This window comes from Phodopus roborovskii, unplaced genomic scaffold, assembly GCF_943737965.1.
Source record: "Phodopus roborovskii unplaced genomic scaffold, PHOROB, whole genome shotgun sequence".
Lineage (NCBI taxonomy): Eukaryota > Metazoa > Chordata > Mammalia > Rodentia > Cricetidae > Phodopus > Phodopus roborovskii.
This window is the reverse complement of record NW_026126968.1, coordinates 1-16,613: the sequence shown is the minus strand read 5'-3', so window position 1 is coordinate 16,613 and position 16,613 is coordinate 1. Positions and strand designations below refer to the sequence as shown.

At 42.7% G+C, this 16,613-nt stretch overlaps 1 pseudogene; it reads right to left on the bottom strand.

The window, feature by feature from the left end:
- Positions 1 to 7,159, bottom strand: part of LOC127214740 (sodium- and chloride-dependent transporter XTRP3B-like) — a 272,732-nt pseudogene extending 265,573 nt beyond the window's left edge.
- Between the last annotated feature and the right edge of the window lie 9,454 nt (positions 7,160 to 16,613).

Below are 16,613 nucleotides of genomic sequence, written 5' to 3'. Positions count from 1 at the left end.
ACTACTAAGCCATCTCCCAGGCCTTTTCTTGTTTTTTTGTTTTTATTTTTTTTTTATTTTAAGTTTCATATATTTTACTTCTGCTGGAAATGAAGCCTCGTCCTTAAATTTTCGCTCTATCTTTCTCTACTTTCCTCTATTAATATCACTATGAGTACAACAGAATGATTGGCTATGTTATTTGATAGTTGGCTTGATTCTGTGTAATGCTTTGGTTATGTAGCACCAATTGTAAAGGCTATAACCCCAGGGAAAAGAGCTTGCCCTTTCTTGACGTAGTCTTCCTATAAGTTGAAATCCTTGTAAAACTTCTTCTGCACTGGCAGGTGGTACTCATATTTCACTGATTTTAATCATGTGCATGGCTAAACCACATGCATAATCTAAAAACTGACAATTCCAAGATCCATGGTGAAAAGTAATTACAGCTGATGCTTTAACACAGCAGGGTGTGAAAGAGAGAGAACAAGAAGCCTAATGCTAACACCATGTGGATTTGGCTGAGAGGATGAAGTTGTGTAAATAAGGGAAACTGTGGTCAGAACACTTTGTATGAAATCAAACCTGAAGGATCTAAAGAAAGAAGTGATAAAGCATTCCCACCATACTCCCTTCCCCCAAAACCAAAATAAAATAAAAACTGTGGGTTTGTGTCACACATCATAAATCCCAGCCCTTGGGAGGCAGAGCCAAGCTGTTTTCTGTGTGCTTGAAGCCAGTCTGGTCTCAAGAGTGAGTTCCAGGACAATCTGCAAAGATGCATAGAATTCATTTGGCCAAATAATCAAAATAAACAATAAAATGAAATAAAATAAAAAGAAAAGACAAGGGAGCAGAACTCTCTGACTGTAAGTGATTCGTTTCTTTATATCCAACCACACTCAGCTAGCAATGGCCCTGTGATGACCCAGGTGAGGATATATAGGGTATTGATTTTATGCACAGTGGGCTCCAGCTGTATGCTTATGAAAAGCCATCATCAATACTTGGTTAACTTTCCAGTGAATACAGCAACTCTCAGTCCTCCCTGAATGGTCCAGGTTCAGCAAAGAGGAATATAATCCCACACTTCCAAAGAAAACCATGTCCTAGTTAGACTATCCATTGATTTACCCTCATGAGAGGAGAAGAGAGGCATTAATTTGTAAAAGGAAGGCAGCAGGAGCCACAAGTATGATGAGGATGTTGATGAATAACAACAACTCTGGTTCCCTAAAAACAAGTACAATATATACTTAAATGGTTCATTCACATTCCTCAGAGATAATACCTTGTCCACTGAGATGATGTTACTTGGATATCTATCATTCAAGAATGTTTGTCTTCCTGACAGAGAACATTCGTTCTGGAAGATAAACTCTCACAGATGTCTTCTGTCACATGTTGGAAGGAGGTAAAGGAGCCATGGAGAGTAAGAGTGAACACGGGAGTATAATGCTAAAAATCACAAGGCCAGCACAGTTGTTTGAGAAATTCTAGCAGTGATGGGCCACTTGCCGGCTACCCTGCCTACTTTGGTTTTCATTTCCACAACTTTGCGTTAGTTAACTCAACGAGATACCGAGATGGACGCAATCATATTTTGTACTTTTCAAGGTCCTTTTTGTTCTTTGTGTTTCCTGAGTGAGACGAAAAACCAATTTTCACGTGAAAAATTGTGAGGAGGCACTCATATTGAGAAAGCACGTCTTACGTGTAAAGGAAAACACCACCCAGGTTTAGATTCCTATTGTGTGTGAGGGGAAAGAAAAGAAAATAGGAGAGAAGAAATGGGAGTTTACAGAAAAAGGAAAAGGGATAAAAGGAGAACACACTATGGTCTGTTGGTGACATTGGCCTTCAATCCCATCAGCAGTAGGGAGGCAAACAAAAATTGATCTGTTTGGATTGCAAGCCTGCTTTATTACAGATCGTGTTCTAGGACAGTTTCCAAAGGAAAGAGGTAATGTTGTCTCAAAAATAATCATAGTAAAGATAATGATGATAATAGTAATAATGATTTAAAAGTTAAATGCTCCTATATTGATTTTATGCATGAGTATTCTGTCTGCAGGTATGCCCTTTTACCTAAAGAGGGCACTACATGCTACCAAGAATTTATAGTCTATGATCCTGGGCCCTATTCTTTAATATTTGTGTGTGTGTGTGTGTGTGTGTGTGTGTGTGTTGTTTGTGTGTGCTTGTGTGTGTGTGTGAGTGTGTGTGTAAATTGGTAGAAGACTATGCACTTGTATGATACAGCAGAAGCCAATGGAATGGGGTGTGTATGCAGAATGCTTCCAAACCCTGTGTGCCTGGGGGACCGGCAATATAAGCTCCATGCCAACCGGTTCTCTGATTTTACTTATGAAATAAATAAAGGTGGACAAAGAAAGATTCACTTTGGAAACAGAATCTGTGTTTCTTCACATACTAACCCAAGTTCAAACAAGCACCACAACTTTTTTGTTCTGTGTAAGCATACACTACTAGACTAGTTCAGCTGTCCAGCAATTCAGGAAGTTTCATCTGAACCCCAGGCCAAGCTCCCTTTGATCTTCTTCATTTATTTTTGATTTTTACCTGTATGAAGGCCAGGTTAATTATTTATCTCTAGTTATTTTTGCTTGTTTAGGGAGGTCGGAGGATCTGGATTTACATGAGTGCACAGACAAAAAGACAAAGTGGTAAGTAATTAAAAAATTAAATGTCTAGATGGAAAGAATTGAAAGGCAAAATTACTGGTCAGTGGCCATGAAACAGCACTGAAGAAGCTGTGTGAGTTTGAGTTCAACGCAGACTCAGGTCAGTAAACCTGCATAGAGAAGCCTCATCATGAAAGAGCAAAAGAAACTAAGGAGAAGAGGAAGTAAAAGAATAAGGTGATGAGAAAGACAAAACAAAAAGAAGTCAAAGTGGGAGAAGAAGGAGGAAAGGAAGAAGTTGATGTGGTAGAAGAAAGAAAGCAAGGAAGAAAGGAAGAAAGAAGAAAACCCAGTATGGAGCAGGAAATGTCCCCACATGTCTAGAATGTAACCACTCTATTGGCAGGAGGACCTATGAGTTCATGGCCAGCCTGGTGTACAGACTGAGTGCTGGGACAGTCAGAGCTACACAGGAAAATCATAGCTTGAAAAATTGAAAGCTATCTTTTTGCACTAAATCTAACTCTAAATCTGAACATTTTCGTGCTCAAACAGAGTAGGCACGTTGGCAAGGAGGCAGATGAGATGCACACACACACACACACACACACACACACACACTAAATGATAAATCAAAAACAAACAAATGACAAGAGTTCAGTGAAAATCTAGAGAGTGACAAGGGGACTATCAGGATTTCAATGATTTTAAAATTCACAATGTATCCATGATTACAAGTACAAGAGAATTAGGGCCAAGCTTTGTTAAGCCCTGCAGCAAGAAAGGTCCCCTTTGCTCTTTGACAGAACTGGACTTTTATGCATGGCTTGCCCTGTCTCTGCTGTATAGTGAGAGCAACAACATTAGTAGAGGTAAACTAATTTGAAGTAGCTCAATGCTTTCATATCTGTTCTCAGAAAAAAAGACCTGCTCCATGTAGTGGAGGACAGATGAAGGGACAGAACATGTCTTAAAAAAACAAAAATAACACACTTCCAAAGCTAACCATATCCAAGTTAGACTTTCCATTTGATTTATCCTCAGGAAAGCAGAGGCATTAATTTGTAAAAGGAAGGCAGCAGGAGCCACAAGTATGATGATGATATTGATGAGCAACATCAACTCTGTTCCCCCCAAAAAAGTACAATATATACTAAAATGGTTCTTTCCCATTCCCCAGAGATAATATCTTACCAACTGAGATGATGTTACTTGGATATCTATCATTCAAGAATGTTTGCCTTCCTAACAGACATCACACTCCCTGGAAGATAAAGACCTACAGATATCTTGTGGCACGTGTTGGAACGAGGTATAGAAGCCATGGATCTTTAGGGTGGACAAGGGATTTTAATGCTAATATTCACAAGGCCAGCATAGTTGTTTGACAAATTCCAGCAATGATGGAACACATGTCGTCTTTTCTACCTACTTTGGTTTTCATTTCCAGGTCTTTCGGTTAGTTAACTCAACAAGATACTAAGATGCACCCAATCATGATATACTTTTCAATACCCTTTTTGTTTTTTTTGTTTTGTTTTTTGTTGTTGTTTCCTAGTGAGAACTTAAACCATTTTTCACATTAAGAATTGTGAGGAGGCTCTCATATTGAGAAAGCACAGTCTTACATGAAAATGAATTTACCACCCAGGTTTAGATTCCTATTGAGAGTGAGGAGAAAAGAAAAAGAAAATAAGAGAAGAAGAAATGTGAGTATACAGTCCAAGGAAAAGGGAAAAATGTAGTATAGACTAGGCGATGGTGATATTGTCCTTCAATCCCATCAGCACTAGGGAGGCAAACAAAACTTGATCTGTTTGTATTCCAAGCCTGTTTTATTACAGAGAGTGTTTTAGGACAATCTCCAAAGGAAAGAGGAAATGTTTGTCTCAAAAATAATCAGAGTAATGATAATAATATTAATGGGCCAGCAAAAAAAGCAGGCAGGATAATGGGGAAAAATATTCTACATCCAACTGAGGCAAACCAATTTTGCAGATGCTAGCTACAAAGAACAGCACTACCCCAGCAATGCCCCTGTCTCCATCTTCCCTACTCAGGCAAGCTGATCCTTCTTTGCCTATATCTGCCAATGGTAACAGCTTGTTTAACACCTGACCCTGTGCTGCTGAAAATTCACATGAGCTTCCCAGGTCGGTTATCTTAGTGCTGGAGGCTCAGGACCAGATAAACTGGAAGTCTCCTTTAGCTTCAAGGATTGATAGTAACTTCACTGGGAATGCAAGCCTGGGGCTCAGGAATGTTTACGATTTCAGCAGCCCTGCTGGACTTTGGTGATACATGCCTTTAATCCCAGCACTAGGGAGACAGAGGCATGCAGATCTCTGCGAGTTCAAGGCAAGCCTGGTATAATTCACAAGTGCTGGGACAGGCTCCAAAGCTACACAGAGAACCCCTATCTCGAAAAGCAAAAAAAAAAAAAAAAAAAAAAAAAGGTTTCCAGCAACCTTGACCCACAGCCCTCATTTAAGTACTCTTGGCACTTTATTTGACATAGACCTACCCAACAGCCCAGTACACCAGGGACATGGGGAGCCTACGGAAGCGGATGGGGGTGGGGGTGGAGGTGAATACAGGGGTCATTTGTTCCAGCACCCCAGCTGTAACTATGTGAGTTCTGGGCAAATGGGTGCTAATACCCAACAAAGATTTCCTACTTAGAAGCTTGCCCTGCTAGATCACTCACAGGCTCCATTGGACTTTCAGGCAATCCCCACTTCAAATTCAAAAGCAGGCTTTGTATGTCTTCCTTCGAAGATGGAAAACTTCAGGAGTAGCTCAGGTTTTGCCTGTGGGCTAGAACAGTTCAGGAAAGAAAAAAGCTGAGCAAATCTTCCCTACCCAAGCCTACCACCAGGTGCTTATACTCAGCAATCCTAGCTCAAAAGCCCAGCATGGGGCAATGAAGCAATCTACAGGAGGAGGGGGGCAGGGGAGGGCCACCCCTACCACTCTTCCTTCTCCAAAAGATTCTTGGTTCCTTGCAGTCCAAAGTCTCTTGCTTTTGGAGTTGTGACTTACCCCTCTACCCTAATTATCACATGGATAGCCAAATGAGATCAATCACTTTGCACAGACAGACAGAAGCCCTTCTTTCCTTATTCTTGGTGGAGGTGGAAGCTGTCTGGGCTTCTCACCAAGATTACCCTGGTTGGAGATGGTTCCTTCACTTGAGGAGAGAGTGCTGCCACAGTCTGGACATGTCCACGTCCTCCTCCACAATTTTGAATCTCGTATATGACACTATGTAGAGGTCTTCTCGAATTACAGATGGGAGACTCCAAGAAATGTAACAGGTGTAGGTAAAGTGAAAGCAATAGCTTTATCCCTTTGGAATGGGGGTGGGCCTAAGGCTGTGAGCCTTTACTCCCTTTTCCCTCATTGGTACTGTTTAGATGCCCCCATCACATGCAAGCACACTCCGCACCACCACCACCTTCCTACTATTTCTCCTCACAACACCTTCTAGGAACAGGAAATAGTCATTTCAGAGCCCGCTTTGCAGAGGGGGAATCCTGCTCTTTAAACACTGGGGTTTTACTTTCAGGTTGATGTTGAAGGAGGCTGAGGCCTGTGAGTATTAGTCTTAGAGACACCTGGGAGCAGGAGCCATAGCCATGTTCCCCACAGCTGTTTGGAATTGTGCTCTAACACACAAAGGTCATAAGATAGTCTAATTTTAACTCAAAGTACCAAGTAGCAACTACAGCAGGTCTGGTATGGCTCACAGCAACTTGTCTTTGTGACAGCCTGCTTGCTCTAACCAACGTGGGAGTGTGGGCACCTCTGCCTAGCAACCTTTCCATCTCTTACTCAAATTTCAAGGATGTAATCCAAGCAAAAGAGCTCTGCAATCTTTTTGTCATGAAAACAACAATACAACAACATAATATATTGAACCTCATTAGGTACCACATTTTATACACACACACACACAAAAAAAAAGGAAGGAAAGGAAGTAAAACACAGCTTCAACAACCCTGTGGTTAAGAACTCAGAGGAGGAACAGAAAGCTTTTTTGACTTCAAGTTAGGAAAGGCAAACTTTTTTTTTTTTTTTTTTTTTTTTTTTTTAAGACAGCACAAAAGCACTGTCCGTGAAAGCAAAAGCAAAACCCAATCTTCCTTCTTCGATGGGTTGTGGGACAGCTCTTTGGGGGTGACATCCACTAGTCCTATAATTCATACAGATTCCAGGAAGGTGAAGGTTTGAGATGTGAAGCACTCAGCTACTCAGACACTGCTGTCCCTGCAAACTGCACTCACCTCTGGAGTACATCTGGAACAGGTGGTGGATGGGCCACACATTGCTCAGGCCCATGGCATAGGATATGCAGGTAAGCAAGAACTGCTGGGGTTGTCCCACTTTGGTTGCCCCTTCTCCACAACCTCAGGCTGGGCATACTTGGTTGGGCCCAGTCTTCCTGTGTGCTGGTCAGGGCATTCAGGGCTGCCCTTGGGCTGCAGCTCCTCATCTTCTGGCAGGGAGACCACATGTGCCAAGGGTGATTCCATCTTCTGAGACAACACTCAGGGTAGAATGGGCCCACTCCTGTGCTCTCTTCTGGATTCCAGTCCCTTGGGTTTCCCGTTGTTCAGCTTTCTGCACTGCCAGGCCCTGGTGTGAGTCTTCCCTGGTGGGTCGGGTGCCTCCCCGGCTTTAACCTCAGTGGTGGCCAGTTCACAGCCTCCCACTGACCTTTGGCCATTTTTTTTTTTCTGTGTCATGACTCTCAAACTCCAGGATTTCTGGGCTCCTCATACTATTAAGGATTACTGAAAAAATAGCTCATGAAGATACGATTGCGTCTGCTGGAGGCTGATGGTGAACTGGAAACTGCAGAAAGTCTCTGATCTATGTGCTTTTCAATTTCTATAGCATAAACGCTTCCATGATGACACATCCTGAGCTACCAATAAGTGCAAAGGGACACTATTATTTTGGGTTCCCTCCCACCTTGCACTTACAGTGACATAGGTAGCCTCAGGAGAACAACTGACAAGGAATCATAAATCATGAGTTTTGAGCATTGTGTCTGATTTAAAATTTACACTTTACTCAGACCTTGGTCATAACTGTATTTAAAAATTATCTCAACAAAGGGGATGAATCTCAGTTCTCTGGGGTGTCCAGATTCCCAGTGCAGGTGACTCAGTCAGGCTTAGCCCCACCTGAGAGTTCTCAGGATGCAATTCTGGCTAATGGATGACTGCCTGTGGGTAGGAACTTCACTGTGCCTATCAAGAAACACAATACAGAACATGATAAAGCCGATTCGCCAGAACTCCTGAGGAAGGAGAGAAAGCAGGGATAGCTCTCGCAGGGTTCTATAGTCTTACCCTGCAAACTAAGGTTATACAATTTTGAATCATTTGCTCATCCTGGTGAGTCCACTGTTAATGAATCATAAGAGTTTCTAGTTTCCCTGTATGAGAGAGTCCAAACTCCTTAGCACTGTTGGCAAGACCTTGAGAGTTTTTGTTTGTTTGTTTGTTTTGGGTTGTGTTGCAATTCTTGTCCTTTAAAAAAGAAAGATTTTATTTTATTTGCATATTCTACATATACATATGCATATGTACATACATACATACATAATGTATATACATAATACATAGTTGGGACTGGGGTTGTGGATGGCTGTGAACCACCATATGGGTGCTGGAGACTGGACCCATGGTCTCTACAAGAACAGCTGTTGAGCCATTGCTTCAGCCTCCCCTTTTGAGATAGGGTTTAGCTAGGTTGATTGTTTAGGTCGGGTCTTTAGTCTCCCTGCTTCAGCCTCTCAAGTTGGTAGGGTTACAGGTGCATCCCACCCTCATGATTCATGTTGACGTCTAATTATGACTACATTATTTGAGATTTGATTTGAGGGAATTTCAGTGTGCTGATAAGAATGTAAATTCTACAGCTGTTATATGAGTAAGCTTTTAAACATTATAATTGATCTTTTATCATTCTACAGTGATCTTTCTTTCTCTTTTTACAGTAACAAAAACAAAGCAAAGGTACGTCCCCATGGAGAAACTGGCATTTGACTGTATGTGGATAGCTCCTTGGCTGACCAGTTCAGCTTAGTGTCTTCTGACTCTACAATGTGTGAAAGGGAAATGAAATCTGTAGAAGCTATAATTTGAGACCCAACATTTTGTGGGCAAGCAATCTGAAGAGGGTATTCTGTGGAGATGTTGGGAACCCCAGTGATCCACATGGCCTCTGGGATGATCATTTGACAGCTCTGAGTGTGATGGATAGGAAGGTAGGTGTAACAAATGCATTTTTAATTTAGGGTGCTCTTCAATCTAAAGTGGGTTTAGCGGGATGTAACCACAATGTGGGTGGAAGAGTATCCTAACACAATCCAAGAATGTAGTCCTGTGAGAATTCTGAGTGCTGGGGCTGGAGATAAGACTCGGTGGTTAAGGGTACTGGCTGCTCTTCCAGAGGACATGGGTTCAATTCCCAGCACCCACAAGGCAGCTCACAACCGTCTGTAATTCCAGCTCCAGGGGAATTGACACCCATGACAAAACACCAACGCACATAAAAATTTAAAAAGAAAAAAATGGAAAAGGGAAGAAACATTCTAAAGAAAGAAAAAACAATTCCAGTACCTGTGAGAAAACTCCGAAGAAAATAAGAGTCTCGTGACCTCAGTTTCTCCAAAACACCGAATTGTTCTTGGAGGATTATTCTTCTACACCCCTCCCAGGTGTATCATATAGGAGTGAGTTTGCTTCAGATTATTCATTCCAACTGGCTATTAGTACTTATTTATACACCTCTATAGAAATTCATGGGTTTTTTTTTTTCCATGTGCAGCCTGTCATTGTGATTATATTCCAGTTTGAACTCATGAGAGCTTTACTCTTTCTTAACGTTCAAAGTGGATATTGCCTGATGTTCTTAATAAAGTTGGCTGTTGTGTGAGACTTTATTCCCCCCTTTTTAGGCTCCATTCTCCCAGGTTCCACTACCTTTAGATCGGTAAACTGGGGCACATCTGTATTTCATGATAGCATTACTTCACCTGTCTGATTTCCATAAGCACAACTGTTCTGTTGAGGTGACTCCCACTCATAACTAGAGATGTTCAACAGTGCATTTATATTTGTACAAGTTGTTCTGGATGTAAGTATGTCTAAACACACTGCATACTTTCCCCCTCTCCTTCAATAGGCTCTGCCCAGGCTCTCAGATTTGATTGCACATTGTATTCACCCAAGAGCACCAGACTCACTCCCAAGATTTTCTGACAAAGGCTCCTTGAATCCAGTAACATGGACACTGCAAATTTTCAATGCTCTGATGTGTCTAGAATGGCAGAGGTGATGGGCCACTGAAAAAGAATAATGATACATGACAATGTTTCTCTTTTCACCTTTGAGGGTACATGATTTTTGAGACCCTGTCAGTGACTGACCCTAGGAAGGCATGACAAGTGTAGAAAAGGCAGTCACTATGCCTAGGTTGAGAGTAGGGGACAGACACTTAAGTGTTCAGGCATAGACTCTCATGTATTATCACAGGGTGTACCCACTGTTTCGAGCCTAAAATCCATCTGATGAGAAAACCAGGAGTAAACACTTAGGTAAATAAATGCTGCTTCTCATATATTTAAGGACAGTGATCATTTTAAAATGAAAATAAGAAGGCAGCTAAGATAGTGAACAATTTGTCCTGTGAGTTATTGTCCTCTGTAAAAGACTCAACTGTTGGAAAGACATCATCACTATCTACCTTTTTGATATGTATATTATTTTAACTTTATGTGTATGTGTTTTGTGTACATGTTCATGCTGGTGAAAACAAGGATAGAAAAGGATACAACAAGGATGTTTTATCATCTGGAACTTGGATTTTCAGACACTGTAGGCTTTCCAACGTGGATTCTGGGAACCTTATTTTGTTTCTCTGCAAATGTAGCAAGTGTTTAGCCAGAGAATTTTCTCTTTACTACCACCACCTGCCATACCAAAGACCTTTCCAGTGCCTACTTTTGTCATTGGGAAAAAGAGTGAAATAAAAGATCTCTCTGGTCGATGTTCCAAGTGATGTCTAAGTGTCTTCAGAGGTGTCTGCACAGATGGATCCAAAGAAGTCCTTCAATTCCATGAGCTCGGCATGTTAGTACAGGAGGGAACTCTCAGTCTGGATAACCTTGATCCACTTTATTATGATAAAAAAGAAAAGAAAACAGACACATTAACATAATGGATGAATAACAGCCATTAATATGGAGTGTTTTCAGTTATACACTGCTCTGTGTGACTTATGTACATTTTAGAAAGCATTACTATACAGAGGTGAATGAAGGTGGCTGTGAGTGATGTTTGTAGAAAAGTTACAGTTCCTTGTACCCTTGTGGATCATCTGACCCTGAAACCCCAGGGATGGGAATGTCTGTTCAGATTCCTTGTACAGTTTAGCATTGCCACAGCCCACTGTGAGGAACCTTTGCATTCCCAACAAAACTCTCCCTTCGTGGACACTAAATCCTGGTAGTATTTACAGTGTAGTACAGTGTAGTAATACAAAAATTACACACTCACTGTGGCTTCAATGAGAAGAATTGTAATGTGTTGCCCTAGGTGCTTCAAAAACCTCTGACACTGGATGAAAAGCAATTAGTATCTTGTTTTCTTTTGAGAAAAAAAAAAAAAAAACCAAAAATAACAACAAAAAACAAACAAACATAAACCAAGTGCTTGTTTGGCTCCTCAGGGTTATGGTCAGAGTTTCTAACGACAGCTTACCTTGAATTCTAGGACTTCCTAGAGTCTAGGTGACAATGATCTTCAGTACTGGCCTTAACCGCTGTCGACAAGAAAGGCTACAAGTTGTAGTCTTCAGATGGCAAATAATGGAGGGAGTCTTCTAAGGGATGTGGTCCCCTCCCCAAGGTAGTCTTCTTTTTCTAAGCTCCCTAATCCTCTTTACAGATTCAGGAGGTCCCAGACCAGCACTCCAGCCAAGGTGTCCCCACCAGCAGGCAGCAACTGTGAAACAGATAGTGGCTGACTTCCGTCCCTGGGAGGTCCATTCTTAGACCACTGGGGATGAACCTCCCCTCTTGAGGCAATTCCAGATGAAAATCCCCAGGGCCAGCAGGGTGATGCACATGGTAGATGAAGCCACCAGCAAACCGATGACAGCTGGTGCATGTGGGGGGTAATCCTTGGTCACCAGCTGCCCCTGGGAGAAGAGATTGAGTATCAGGGGAAGGTCCCTCCTATCAAGTCCAAGAGAACTGTTCACCCAAGCCTTCTATGAAGGGGAAGAGGCTAAGTGAAGACTGTGGTGTCTACTACCCTGCAATTCAGAGAAACCACGAAGAAAGGTAATTCTGACCTTTGCGAGCATATGTGAGAGAATGTGTGTGTGAAGCCTATCCAGGAATGCCATAGAAACAATTTTTCTAGTACCTTATTCTAGAGCCCTAAATGTTATGTAACCTTCAGCACAGACTAATGGTTTCTGTGGTGGTAGTAACGTTCTGTATAAATATGTACAGTGTGGCACACCAGAGGATACTGGTACTTCTAGGGAAGGCCCACTGCGATGCTTTGGGGCATCTCTTGCTCTCTCCATGCATCATAGTTAAAAACTCACAGCCCACTTCTGCTGTGCTAAATTGAGCATCTGTGGAAATACTCACATGGAGCCTTCTCACAGCACAGCAATAGTCCCCTGTGTTCTGAGTGACTGTGTGGTCTCTGCCTTATTCCCCAGCCCTGCAGGAACATCGGGTACCTGGTGCCATCCCAGGCTTGGTACTGCAGTGTCCCTGTGAGGATATAGTCACTCAGGTAGAAGACATAGAGGCTGATGATGAGTACTGGACTCACAAACGCCCACATGGCCTTCCAGTACCAGTTGAGGGAGCGGCAAGTCATGGCCTGAAGGTCACTTTCAAATCTGTTGGGAGCACAGAGAGAGACAGATTTATTCATGCTCTGGAGAGAGGGACTCTAGTTTGCATACCTTCTGCCTTGGGAAGATGCTGTTCTGGTTTGATGTTTGAATGTGACCCCAACCCATCTGATCCTCTCTGGGGGAGCTATTGAGGTAAAGGGAAAAGGGCTGAGGCTGCCTGAGGATGACCAATGAAGAACTGGTCATGAGACATCATCTCCCCCGTGTTGGCCTTCAGGGGTCCCAGGTGTGGACCAGAGGTTGGTTCCCAGAGAAGGTGGGGGAGGGGTGCCAGTCCTCTCAGTCCACAGGGCTAGGGGTGAGATTCCCTCTGCCCTCCCACTCTGTCCATCAGTGATGGTTCCGTGTATACTCTACTGCCTCCTAGAGATGGTCACTATGTGCTTGGAAGGGCCTGGCCTTGGCATGGGAGAGCAGGCAGAGTTAGAGCAGGAACAAAGCTGCTAGGCTTAAACTCAAGACCACCCTCTGCCTTCTCATCATGGATATATTCTATCATAATGGCTGGAAGTCTTGGAATGCTAAAGATAGCCTCTGAGACTGGAGAAGTGGACTTAAATGTGGTGTGGGGCCCTAGATAAGGATTGGTTTGGGAAGAAACTACAATTTACATAGATGCTCTCACATGCCAGGCTCTGGTCATGTACCAGAGCAGATTAAGCCTCAAGGTAGTAGTCAGGGATCCCTTATATACTGGGGGTGCCAGGGCTTAGTGTTGTCAGATAACTGCACAACATGGCAGAGTCAATATTTGACTCTTTCCAGGTTTTCTTCTGACTTCCTAAGGCTTTCCATGGTGCCTCTGAATTCATAGTAGCCCTTCCCACTGCCATACCATACAATATCAGCCACTGGGAGGCTCCCTCAGGAGAGGATTAAGTGCTGGATTGGGAGCTACATGCATTTGTACTGTGGACCACAGGGCCCAATTTCAGAAAAAAAAAAAAAAAAAAAAAAAACCAAGGCTATCAGGCTTCGAGGAGTGGGGAAGAGGACACTTCCCACATGATAAGCTAGGACATGTGATCAGATGTGACATTATCTATCCTGGACATAGAGGCCATCAGAGGCACAGGAGGTTCTCAGATCCTGGCTGGGTGGCAAGATGTTGAAATTAAAAATAGGTCTCTGTGGTGCACATTACATGTGCATACAGCACCTAGAACAACTTACCCAAGTGGAACTGAGTATGTACCCTAGCAGGCAGCAGCTACACCCCTGCAGCCTTTCTGGAGTTGTCTTAGAAGCACATGGCCCCTAATTGGGGCCCTTCCACTGATTGTCTTGCCTTTACGTCACTCTCCCATGCCCCGCCTCCCACTGCCTGGTGTCCTGATCTGAAATGGCCTCCTTAGGCAGGTAGCTGGAGAGTGACCTTGCTGTCCGTCAGAGGGGGTGAGGATGGCCCGTGTGTTTCAAGCATGCTCCCAAAACCATCATCAGCAGCATGAAGATGTAGAGGAACTGACCAGAGCTGGGACACTTCCATGTTTTTAATGGCCTCAGTGTAGACGATGAAGGCCAGGCCCCTGCCCTGAACAGCCTGCAGATGGTTCAAAGACACCAGATATACATGTGAGTCAGAGGGGACAAGAATGAAACACCATAGTTCGGATGTGGAATGTCTACCCTCCCTGTCTTGCTGCACTCTTCGGGTGTGTAACTGTAACACCAAAAAATAAAAACCCAGGGTCAGATATTGCCGGGTTCAAGCTTCAAGCTGAGGTCAGAGAAGCAAAGCAGCTGAGCCACTAGGTCTTACATCTACCTCCAGTCCAAAAGGGGGGCGATCCTGTCTCCACAAGGACTCCAGCAAACCTCAGACTGCTGCCTATCCTCGGGGTGGCTAGAGATTAAATCTCACAATGCTGCCTGAGACACTGGATTCCCTGTCTTTCATGTACCTCTCTAGAGCAGGGATTAAAGGCATGAGCTCTGTTAAATCTTTTAAACTGATTCACTCTAGTGTATCCCTGGGAGGTCTCGAACTCACAGAAATCCACCCAAAGGCATGTGGATACAGCCTGGCTAGCTAGTATGGTTTCTGGGATTAAGGGTATGTATCACCATTGCCTGACCTCTATAGCTTGTGGCTAGCTTTGCTTTCTGAATCCTCAGGCAAGTTTTGATAAGTCATCAGTAATATATCACAACATATAACTTTCAGAGCTGGGCTCTCACTGGAGAAAGTAGATCATTGGGTAAGTGTCTTGAGATTGTATAGCCTACTGTCATTTCCTGTCGTTCTTTGCTTCCTTGTCCATCAATAGTTAAAATCTTAGGCTCATGAGTCTATTGTCATGGTGTACAATCCTTCTCCACCATGTTAGATTGTGCCTTTCAATCCAGAAATAAAATAAGTGCCTCACTCATGACCATGTTATGTATTTGGTTATAGCAACACAATTTTGTATTGACTGATACAAAAATGAAATAAGCTAAATGGTATAAGCAAGGGGGGGAATAATAGGCTTCAGGAGCAGATGAGGATAACATGACACTGAACATTTTAAGTGAATATTAGATATCACACAACAATTATTTCACTATTATGCAGGAACCATCAATTCTAAACAATGTCAGTGTTAAAATACACCCTACAGGGGTACTCAGGAACTCACTTTCCTGCCCATGACTACCACCGAAAGCACCACATTATAGACAATTGGAATCAATGACTTAAAAAAATAATGTTTTCAATGATTAACATAATTATTGGTTTAAAATGTCACTGTAATGTTAATATTGAATTGGACATGGTTGAAGAGAGAATTAGTGGGCAGGGAGTTATTTCTCAGTGTAATTCTGTTCAATAGAATGTAGTTTGACAAAAGATGTCTTTGTACACTGTGAACCTTAAGCTAATCACATCAGCCAGCCTCTAAGAGCCAGGTAGCCAACTGCTTAAAACAAGGTTCAAAGAAAGCAAATATAAGTTTTACCCAATGAGCACTCTGTATACTTCTTTTCTATTTTCTTTTTAAAGATTTTATTTTATATGAATTGGTGTTTGCTCGCATGCATGTGGTGTTTGTGTGTGTGTGTGGGGAGAGAGAGAGCGAACAAGCGAGAGAGAGAGAGAGAGAGAGAGAGAGAGAGAAAAAGAAAAGAGAGAGAGAGAGAGAAGAGAGTCCTTTAGAGCTTGAGTTACAGGGTGCTGAGGATTGAACCCAGCCCTCTGGAAAAGCGGATAGTTTCCTGAACCACTGAGCCATCTCTCCAGCCCCCTCATTCCACTTTCTATATTTAATTTTCTTTTCTTTTGATATCCTGCACATGTGAGGGTAGAACATTCACAATTTCATTTTGCCCAGTATGTTTTCCAACTACAGGAATCAAGCCAATTAAAATCTATGAAAGTGATTCTGTCTTACTTTTCTGTTGTGACAAAATGCATGACCAAGGCCACAGAAAATAAAGTGTTTAATTTAGGGTGCAAGGTTACAGAGGGTTAGAGTCCATGGCCATCATGGTGAGGACATGGCAGCTGGCAGGCAGGCATGGTGTTGGCCCATGAGCGCGAACCTTTCTGCAAACAGAAACCAGAGGGAGCTATTTGGGGAATGGCCTGGGCTTCTGAAACCTCAGGCCCACTGCCAGCATCAGAACTCCTCCAATGAGGCCACACTTCTTAATCCTTCCCAAGAACTGTACCAAATGGGGGCAAGTATTCAAGCATATGCACATATGGGGGCATTCTCATTCAAACCACCACACCCCACACCTTGTCTGCTATAGGCTTGTGGCCATATCATAATGCAAAATGACTTCGTCCAACTCTAACAGTCCCCAGTCTTTCATGGTGTGAACACTATTTTAAGTTTCTTCTGAGACCCAAGGCAACTTTTAATTACAACTCCTTGTAAAATCAAAAAGTAAATTATAAACTTCAATGTAAAACAGCATAGAATATACATTACCATTTCAAAAGGGAGGAGATGGTAATATAGTTTAGAAAATACTGGAGCAAGGCATGACAGAAATCAGCGGGGCAATCTTCAAATCCTGTATCTCTAATCTGTTTCTAATAGG